Source organism: Macaca fascicularis, chromosome 1 (assembly GCF_037993035.2).
Source record: "Macaca fascicularis isolate 582-1 chromosome 1, T2T-MFA8v1.1".
NCBI lineage: Eukaryota > Metazoa > Chordata > Mammalia > Primates > Cercopithecidae > Macaca > Macaca fascicularis.
This window is the reverse complement of record NC_088375.1, coordinates 67184333-67195447: the sequence shown is the minus strand read 5'-3', so window position 1 is coordinate 67195447 and position 11115 is coordinate 67184333. Positions and strand designations below refer to the sequence as shown.

At 41.3% G+C, this 11115-nt stretch overlaps 1 long non-coding RNA gene across 1 annotated transcript; it reads right to left on the bottom strand.

The window, feature by feature from the left end:
* Positions 1-2599: 2599 nt before the first annotated feature.
* Positions 2600-10355, bottom strand: LOC123572406 (uncharacterized). The gene is made up of 3 exons (XR_006696953.2): positions 10196-10355; positions 8856-9016; positions 2600-2862 (listed from the first exon to the last, which is right to left on the bottom strand). It is a non-coding gene; the product is annotated as an uncharacterized lncRNA (long non-coding RNA).
* Positions 10356-11115: the final 760 nt, after the last annotated feature.

The window sequence follows — 11115 nt, the reverse complement described above, 5'->3', positions numbered from 1 at the left end:
ATATGTAATTTGCCTCAAAGAATTCTGACTTAATATATTTTCTCACCAACCTAAATCCAATTCAAAAAACATTTATTGAAACTCGAACAATCTACTTTTGGTTGACAAGTGCTAATAGGTGCAATGTTACCCCTGTCAACTTATAAGATCACCTACTGAGCTTGGAGTCAAACAGGAAAAAGGAAATTAAACTGGAGTTTGAATGTGTATCTTCTAAATTCTCAGCCATAGTTGAATGTGTATAGTGCTCAATGAGAAGCAAATTGCATTGCTGGTTTTTCTTTATTAAAAAAAAAAAAAAAAAAAACCTAAAATTAAAGCTGGAGCATGTTCACATCTGAATGTTGGATCTACCTCTAATGCAGATGAGATATATCTGTATGAAGAAACAAATGAGGCTGGGTTCGGTGGCTCAGGCCTATACTCCCAGCACTTCGGGAGGCTGAGGCGGGTGGATTACTTGAGGTCAGGAGTTTGAGACCAGTCTGAGCAACATGGAGAAACCCTGCCTCTACTAAAAATACAAAATTAGCCAGGCATGGTTGCGTGCTCCTGTAATCTCAGCTGCTCGGGAGGCTGAAGCAGGAGAATCACTTGAACCCGGGAGGCAGAGGTTGCAGTGAGCTGAGACTGTGCCATTGCACTCTAGCCTGGGCAACAAGAGTGAAACTCCGTCTCAAAAAGAAAATAAAAAAAAAGAGAAAAAAGAAAAAGAAAAAACAAATGACATCAGAGAATCTTTTTCAACACCTCTTTGCTTCTTGGATTAACTATGTATTTCCAACGAAAAACAACAAATAAAATTGGTTTTTGACCCTGTTTTATTTTTCTATGGAGACCAGCCCTCTACTGTCTGAGTTCCACAGATAGGTGGATTTCTCTGAGAAACTTAACAACACCATGTCATTTTTAGTTTAAGAGCTTTTGTCAGGAGTATCTAATAGGTAGCAGGCAATAGCAGAGTGTGAGTGAGTGTATATGGGTGTGTACACTCCCTTATGTGCACGTGTATATTATCAAAGATGATGTACCATTACTGGACCAAAATTCCACACTGCCTTTTGGATAAATCAGACAATGTAGTCAAATGGTTAGTCCAATATTATCTCCTTTCACTCTTGCTTGGTAGTTAACTAGGAGAATGTGGCCATTAATTGTTAACATTCTAGACCTCATTGGCCAGCAGGGTTCATATCAAAGATCATCTCCTTCCTTCCTCTCTGTGCAGACAACTTCTGCTGTATCTGTAAGGCACAACCAGAGGTCAATTGCTTTTCAGTTCACTCATTCATTCTCATATATAGTAAGAAATAATGAAGTACCAACCCTGTACCAGGCAGTCCTCTAGGTGCCCGAGATACTACAGAGAATAAGACAGAGAGGCTCCTAACCTCATGGGGCTTACATTCTGGTGTGAGAAGACAACCAATAAACAAAATAATTGCAAATAGGTCTTACATCTTAGGTCTCAGTAATTATCATGGAAATTGAAAAAGCAAAGAGACATGATAATCAATGGATGTGCATATGTGGGGAGCTCTTTGGGTGGGGATATCAGAGAAGCACTCTCAGAGAAGGTGATGTGTGAAGACAGCCAGGCAGCAAGGGTGGGGTGACATGCACACTGTTGCACCCAGGAAAAACAGTAAAGGGCTAGCAGCTCTCAAGGTCAAGTTTTGCATACTCAAGTGAGCTGGCCCCACACCACATTCCTACAGAGGAGATTTTCTTTTCTTGACTCATTTGTAAACCAAGTGGGAAGTTGCACTCTGAAACGGATGAATGTGAGGATCCGGGGCACTTTATTAAGGAAAACTGAAGCGTTGCTCTTAGATATGAGGAATTTGCTGGAGAAGTTGAAAAACTTAAGGGCTCTGGTCCCATCTTTGCCAATAGCAGGTTATGTACCATTGGGAAGTCCTTTCTCCTCTCTGACTTCAGTTTCCTCTTGAAATGAGGATGTTGGATATCTAATTCTCTTCCAGTGCGAAAAATCTCTGAGCTTTCTAAAAACAGAAGCTAGAGCTGCATATTCCTGCTTGAGAACACACTGTTAACATGGACTCACTCACTAGGACATTCAAAGCCATACTGTGCATAAAAACAGCATATGCACTGGAGTGACACTTGATCAACTCCTCCTAGAGTCCAAAGGAGCCATGTTCAGACACGTGATCTCTTTTAACCTCCTCAATTTGGTCTGTGCTATGACTTTAGTCAGTCGGGAGCCCTTTCAACAGGCAACCAATGGAGAGAGTTTCATGGATAGGCCAGATCTCCCAGTGCACACCAAAATGAGGCATCTTGTCCATATGCAACTATGTGAGAAGTGGCAGGTCTGATGGCAGAGATAGATCAGACAGGGGTCCCAGGGTCTCAACCTTCAATAGTGGAAGATCCCTCCTAACAAAAGTCTATGGTTAAAGACAGCCCTTTACTATGATCCCCTGGCTTCCTGGCATGAAAACAGCTTTCTTTGAATCCTGCATAATGGGCAGATAGTCTCACAGCCATTTCCTCCTCTGTTGGGTCTGTTGCATGAGGTTCTATCAGTACAGAGAGACATTCCAAAGCTCAGAAAAGGTATAGGACAAAGGGCTATCATTTGTATATGTATTTTGAGCATCTTTGCTAGGTGGAAGAGGGATCTAGAGAGACACACAGTGAATCAGAAATAGTCCTTGACCTCAAAGACATCCCCCCAGCCTAGATTCATATGCAGATACCTACCATTAACACAAGTCAGAGAGAGAGGAGAGTGGACGCAATGACAAGGGTGATGGTGGTGAATGAATTGACATTTGGAATTGGTCCTTGGGGATGATTGGGACTTCACAGGTCAGAGGCAGAGAATGAACATTCCTGCTAAGGGAACAGAATGAGTGAAAGCCGTGCATAGCGTAGAGCTTCCGGGAAGAACATCAATTTATACAGACTCCAAGAGGAGAGATCCTCAGAGGTTTAAATCTAACCCCCAAGTGCATGACACAAAGGAAGCCAGAGCCCTTTGAAATGCAGCTACTTTTGTCCCTGGTGTCCCTGGAGTTTCCAGATTTTATTCCAGGAGAAGCATAGCACCCTCCTCCCCTCTGCATCCCCAACCACACATACAAGGAATCTACAAGGAGGGCAGGGCTGTGGCTTTCAGTCACCAAACTTGCATCATTTCTGATCAGGGAAATATATATATATATATTTGAGATGGAGTCTCACTCTGTAGCCCAGGCTGGAGTACAGTGGCATGATCTCAGCTCACTTGCAACCTCTGCCTCCCAGGTTCAAGAGATTCTCCCACCTCAGCCCCCTGAGTAGCTGAGATTATAGGCATGCACCACTACGCTCGGCTAATTTTTGTATTTTTAGTGGAGATGGAGTTTCACCACATTGGCCAGGCTGGTCTCGAACTCCTGGCCTCAAGTGATCTGCCTGCCTCAGACTTCCAAACTGCTGAGATGACAGGCATGAACCACCACAACTGGTCAGAGAAATATTTTAAAATTGTATCAATTTTGGAGTTCTGATCATTGTTTCAGAGTTGGAAATCAACTTTAGTCTCAGGATTCCTTATTGTTCCTCTGCTGCAATTTCTTTTCTATTATTTTTTCCTTTTTGAAGGCAGGGTCTCACTCTGTCACTGAAGCTGGAGTGCAGCGGTGCTATCATAGCTCACTGTCATCTCGAACTCCTGGGCTCAGGTGATCCTCCCTCCCCATCCTCCCAGGTAGCTGGGATTATAGGCACATGACACCATGTCCAGCTAGTTTTAAAATTTTTTGTAGAGACTGGCTCTCACTCTGTTGGTTGGGCTGGTGTTGAACTCCTGGCCTCAAGTGATTCTCCCACCTGGGCCTCCTAAAGTGCTGGGATTACAAACTTGCACCGCGGGGACTAGCCCTTTGCTCTAATTTCTAAATGCCATTTCAACTTTTCTTTCCTCCATCCAGCCATGCTTCTTTGTTGCAGACACAAGTATTTGGAAACTTCCTTTTTCCTCTCTCATTTTTGTCCCTGGGGCTTCTACAAAGACTGTCAGAGGTCTCGCCAGTCTTTATCATCCAGATGTCTCCGAGAAACAAAACCACACACTTCCCAACAACCATCCTGATCTGATCATTTGCATATCAGGAAGGCTTTGTCCCAACTGAATTCTACCTTGTCATTCCCATCAATATATTTTATCATCTTAGCTCCGTGCCAACCAATTGTTCATATTTACTCTCAATATGTATTTGACGATCACACGGAATTTCACTGCCTAGTTATGTTCTGGTCTACTTAATTTGTCATCTCTATATTCCTTCTCTTGACAGTGGCAGTGTTGCCAGGTAAACAAAGTTCTCTTTTGTTATCACACTTGTGGCCAAATAGTAGCAATAATGGTAATAAGAAATAAGTTGTATCAGGTAAGGTGTTTTATTTTTTTGTTTTTGTTTTTGTTATTATTTATTTATTTATTTTTTTGAGACAGGGTCTCATTCTGGAGTACAGTAGCGTGATCATAGCTCACTGTAGTCTCAAACTCCTAGGTTCAGTGATAACCCCACCTCAACCTCCTGAGTAGCTAGGACTCTAGGCGTGTGCCACCAAACCCAACTATTATTATTATTATTATTATTATTTTGTATAGAGAAGGGTCTCTCTCTGCTGCCCAGGCTGATCTCGAACTCCTGACCTTAAGCAATTCTCCTGTCTCGGCCTCCCAAAGTGCTGGAATGACAGCCATAAGCCATGGTACCCAGCCTCTTATAGGGCTTTAATAGAGGACCATCACTTCCTTAATACTCAAGCCAACCTGCGAAGCAAATTATCCCATTTTACAAATGAAAAAAACCTGAGGCTTAGAGAGATGAAGTAACTTCTTTAAGGTCACTCTAGTAATAACAGACAGGCAGGGCTCAAACTCTGGACTATTAGATAGAGCTGGTGGATATGAAGTATGCTTTGAATTCTGTGCTGGTCCCCCTGTGCTTCCCAGAGATGCTCTAAACTGGAGGCTCAAACACCAGCAGATTTTAGAATTACCTGGGGTCCTTTTTAAAATGCAGAATCTTCCCACCCCATACCCAGGACAATCTGATTTTGATGTGATAGGGCCCTAAAGTTTGCATCATTTACCCAGACCCCTGATTTTATTAATGCAGGAGCTTGTGTTGAGAAATTGACAAGCAAAATGGAGAAGCCTAAGAATGCCTTATTTGTATTTACTGTTCGTTGTATGTAACTGTGAGTTCATTCAGGGAAGGATAGTTTGTATTCTGCTTTAGTTCTTATAAAATATCACTATAATCTTATTTTAAATGACTGCATTTCTGGAAGAGACCATTTTATCCCAAAGAGAATTTCATTTCTGATCATTTCAGATAGATCTTTTATTTTAATTCTCCCTTCCCTTCTTTTAATATGACATCATAATCCTCTTCACATCTAGCTTTTGTATTTTATTGGTGTTTTTTTAATGGAATATTACCAGGCTTGGCATTAATGATGGAGATTTCAGAATTATATTCTAAATGAGAGTAAAATTCAAATAAGGATTCAAATGGAAAATATGTCTATAAGTATATGAAAATATCTCCTTTTTTACGCAGCTTTTCTTTCTTTTTATTTTTTTTCTTTTTTCAGAAGGAAATGCTGGTTTAGGTAGGTATGTTAGGGGGTGAATTTTACTGTTATACATACCATCTTAAGAAATATTCAGATAAATCCTGCTTGTCAGAACTCCAAAGAGGTCAGAGCACTGGATAAAAAATGAGACCAGCTTTGATTTTCTTATGTAAATGTTTCCTCTATATGTATCTATTACGACAAATGTAATGGTTCTAATAACCACTCCAGACCCATCTAATTCAATTTAATTCCCCATGATCAAAAAATGCAAAACAACTATTTGAAAGACAGAGATTAGCTCTCTTTCTACTACTAAAGGAAATGAGAAAGGTATTAAAGAGATGGAATCTCAGACAGAGCTTCAATATTGATCTCATCTCCCTTAAGTTTGATCTTATGTAAACTAAGTATACTGAGTGAGGTTTGGTGTAAAATTTCTTTTGTAAGGTCTAAAGAAACTGGAACAAGCCATCCATATTTATCCCCTCTTTAGCAAGCATATTCCTTCCTACTACTTTCAAATATTTGGATCAATGCAAAGATTTAAGATCAATTTTCTTCCAGACTGCAGATCATTGCCTCATAGCCACATTATCTCACAAGCTGTGTGGTTTACATTCTTGCACACTGAGCTGTCATATTTCACATAAATACCTTCTTTCCATGGGACAAAATATAAACTGTCTCTTTCTACCTAACCCTGTCTTGAGTAAACAAAAGAAGCTGAGTTTTGGAAAATGAATTTCAAGCCCAGTCCAGTGGAAAATATCCTTTGGTCATCTACACTCCTGCACTTGCTGGTACTCTCTTTTCATCCCTTGCCTGGCCCTTAATCCACATTGCATCCTTTATGGGATACTTTTCATCCATCCCTTTCACTTGTTGACTCCATCCGTCCTCGGTGAGCTGGTATAGGAGCTTGTGTATTTGCATTTCCTTTGGGAGCAGCATTCTTTAAGGAGAGCAGGAAATTCAGTGTCAGTTAAAGAATGCTTTTGGTGTGCAGAAACTCTTCTGAGCTCTGGGAGCACACAGAAGAACGACATGGGTTCTCCTTCTCTTTAAAATGATTGCCTCTAGTTAGAGGCAATGGGCCTAACAAGAACAATAGCTCCCGTGCATTGAATGTTTGTTTCGTGTCACCTTCCCAAACGCAATTAATTTTCATCTTCACAATAGTCCTGTGAGTTAGATGCTGTTATTCCCATTTTTTGGATGAGAAAATTTGGGCTCCCAGTTGCCCCAGCCCTCAGTGGGTATGTGTCAAAGCCAACATTTGAATCCTGGTCAGTCTGACATCAACACCTCTTCACTATATGGCACGCTGGTTGAAAATATAAATAATAATCGATGACTGAGGCACAGAAAAGGTCAACAGAAAAATAAATTCATCTCCCGGGTCAGAAGGATTAAAGTAGAAGCTGGAAGGCTTTACCCATTCCGGTGTGGCAGTGCCTCCTCTTTTAATGACTTCCCTTGCAGGCAAAATTCTCCGGAAGAATGCTGTTGACATCCTTCAATGCATCATAAATAATGTCCCAGGTGCTCAACTACCAGACTCAGTCACACTCCTCTGGAAGCTTTGCAAAAGTCTTCGAACTTAACCCCCTCTCAACCAACGATTCTTCTCATTCCTTGCTCCCCACTATGAGCTCAGTATCATTTGCTCATAGTTTATAGTTGCTTTGTAAGTGCTCTTAAATATATTTTTTTGTCTTTTTGTGTTTTCATTTTTTGTTTTTTTGAGATGGAGTCTCTCTCTCTTGCCCAGGCTGGAGTTCAGTGGCATGATCTCGGCTCACTGCAACCTCTGCCTCCCAGGTTCAAGTGATTCTACTACCTCAGCCTCCCGAGTAGCTGGGATTACAGGCACATGCCACCATGCCTGGCTAAATTTTGTATTTTTAGAAAAGATGGGGTTTCATCATGTTGGCCAGGCTGGTCTCAAATCGCTGACCTCAAGTAATCCACCCGCTTCACCCTCCCAAAGTGCTGGGATTACAGGCACAAGCCACCGTGCCCAGCCAAATATTTCTAAAGCAATTATTAGTTCAAATGAGTGCTACCTGCACAGATTCAGGATCTGCTGCTTCCGTGTTGTTACTGTCTAACAATTCTGCAAACTTTTTGTTTGCCTTTTTGTTTTTTGGTGGGAAAGAAAGGTCACCTAAACTTTAGGTTCCTCTAAGACTGGACTGTGTTTTATTTGTTTCTGTATCCTTGGCCCCAGGTCAATAGGTCCCAGAACACGTGTTCATAAAGGTTTGATGGACTAAACCAAACGTGGAGCCAATTGTCCTAAGCTCTGTGACAGGGAAATGTAGACCCTCAAATCAATTTAGTCAGCAAAGACTGAAGTGTGGGGATCAATTAAGGTAAGTATAGCTATAACTATAACACAAGGCAGAACAAGGTAAACCATCACAACAGGGTACCAAATGCCAGGGAAGTTCAGAGGTTGGAGAAATCTTATTCAGTGATCTAGAAGCGGGTATCAGAAGGCTTTAGATACCCACCAAACTGATAACAAGATCACAGCTATTATAACTTGGTGCCTTGGTACCAGTTTGTTGTTTTCAATAGTCACAATAGTCATAGCGGGAAGTACGGCATAGAGAAACTTTTTACTTTATACTTTCCAAGTTTGACTGCATTTTTTAAACAACAAAATTCATTCTTCTTACTACTAAAACAAAAAGGAAAGGACTTCATGGTGAAGGTGGCATATGACTGGGTTTGGAAAACTCTGTGCATAGGCTAAGGGGTGGGGAGGATTATTTCAGACTGAGGACCCAGCATAAAGGAAAGCACAGAGACAGGCAAGCCTTGAAAAGGTTCAGGGAGCTGGAACCAGAAAGGTGAGCTGGAGTGCTGGATGTGGGCAGGGGCAGCAGCAGGGAAGGCCAAGGGGGAAGTTCCGGCCAAGTTGTGTGGGTAAAGATGCTGTCACTGAATTCATTTGCATGGGGGAGCCTCTGGGTCTTCTGAACTGAGCAAGGCACAATCATGGCTGGGCTTGAGAGGAGTCCTTCTGGACGCTGCTCAGACTTGGATATGCACTGACGTTGTCCTTCTTCCTTCCTGAGCCTGATGGCTTGTGGCTCCTAAATCCCAAGGGCTGATTCTATTCCATGTACCAGCCCATCCAGTGCTACAACCCAAAGGAGTGACTCGTGCTGGGTTTTCCAAGACATATGACAGGAGGAGAAGAGAGATGATAGACACCTTCACAGCACCCCTCAAATCACCTGTAGGGGTTCCCCTCTCTTGCTAGTCATGGAAATGCAAGGTGAACATTGAGATTCCCTCGGCTTCATGTGTCATTCTTTGCTTCAGGAAAATAAAGCTTTTTAAAATATTTATATTTTTGCTTTCCTCTCCCATTCCTCTCTCTTCCATTTAAATATGTCTGAAATATAAACACATATACACTTACATATTCAGCATGGCCACTTACTCATTCTACCCTCTCCTCTGCTACCCTGCTTCTGTTGGGAGCAATAAGGGCAAAAACTCAATTAATTTCTCTGAAATTTCCATCTACTGCTTTAGTCAATAACAGACTTTTCATATGTTAGGGCTCTCAATCAGCCACCTCCTGTGGCTTTAATCATTTTCTAACATTTCAGTTTGCTGTCCAGTCTGAATGCCCTGCTCCATCTCCCCTTGCTTTGGTTTTTATTATTTTTATTTTAACTCTGAAAGGAAAATTCATTACCTATACCTGGAGCCTGACATCTTTGTTGATGCCCTTTTACATGTCAAAGTATTTCTTTTAGTAATCTGTTTGTTTTGACCACTAAAAGCTTTTTTGAGCAAAGAAAATCTGATAGTAACAGAAGGTCCCCAAGTGGGTATGATTCTATTTCTGAATAAGGCTCTGAAGATCTTTGTGATAGTTGATCTCATGTGTCAACTTGGCTAGGCCATGGGACCCAGATATTTGGTCAAACATGTCTGCACATTGCTGTGAAGATTTTTTTTTAATATGAGATTAACACTAAAATCAGTAGACTTTGAGTAAAGCAGATTGCCCCCTGTAATGTGGGTGGGTCTCATTCAATCAGCTGAAAACCTTCAGAAAAAGACAAACTTCCTCCAAGGAAGAGAGAACTCTGTAGGCAGTGGCAGGCTGCCTTCTTCTCAAACTACAACATGAACTGTCCCCTGAATCTCCAGCCTGCTCTTCTACCTTGCAGATTTGGGATTTGCCAACCTCCTAATTATGTGAAGCAATTCCTTGAAATAAATATTTTTTCTCTCTGTGTGTCTGTGTATACATACATACACACACACACATATACACATACACACACATATAAGTGTATATATAAACATATATACACATACAACCTATTGATTCTGTCTCTCTGGAGAACCGTGACTAATTGACGAATACAATCTTCATGTCTATATTCTGTTACTCCAGAAAGATTACAATTTCTTATTTGATTCAGAAAATGCTTATTAGATATTCACTAAACCATTAAAACAGCTCTACCTTAAATTGACAGTATCCCTTCCACTTCCTCCATTTCCTGCCTAAAAACCTAAATACACGAGGACCCCAGTATCATCTACCTCTCACCTTGTTTCACATCTTTTTATTTTGCCATCCGTAGAGGAAAGCAGAGCTTGGCAGCCACCTCTGATAGATCAGACTTTCACAGCTTTCAGGATCCCTGCCTTCTAGTCAAAACCCTGATGGCTTCTTCAAATCTCTCTCCCATGGGTCCTGTTTAGCAAGGCTTTGCACATCTTCATTTATCTCCTTTGAGCACTCTCCAAGTTCACTATTTGACTTTATTGGAATCTTCACTTTGATCACAGTGATAAATCTGATGGTATTACACTGTGTCCCTAGGATGAAGTCAAGTGTTGGGTATTGCCAAGACTTCTCATAGAAATGTATTCTTGGGTGTGGGGAGATACATCAACCTTAACTATAACAGTCATTACTGTTGACTGAGCACTACCTACATGCTAGACCCTGAAACAGATGATTTACACTCATTATCTCATTTTATCTTGTAGATTAGACAGGACAGACTAATTATCCCCCAATACTCATACATTTTAAGAAGAAATGGAACCATGGAACCTCTGAGTCTTAGCTGGGCCCACGGCCATTGGGAATATAAGCTAAATCTCCCAGCCCCCTACTCCCTTGCATAGAGGTATGGCCATGTGACTAAGTTCTGGGCAGTAGAACATAAGAGGAAGAGTTAAGTAGAACTTCTGAGAAGTGTTCTTAGAGGAGGGTGATGCATGCTTTGCCTTCCTGCTGGTGGGAGTTTGGACAAAGCATCTGGAGCTTGCTGCCATCTTGAGCACACATTGGAGAAAGATAGAATAGCCAGATAAAAGGAGCCTGGATCCTCGAAGATTTGTTCAGTCCCCATACTCGTCCAGAACCCCTTGCATCCAGATTATTTTTATCCTCTTTAACATTTTAAGTCACTCGGGGTTTTAGAGTTTTTATTACTCATAGCTGAATCGAATACTAAT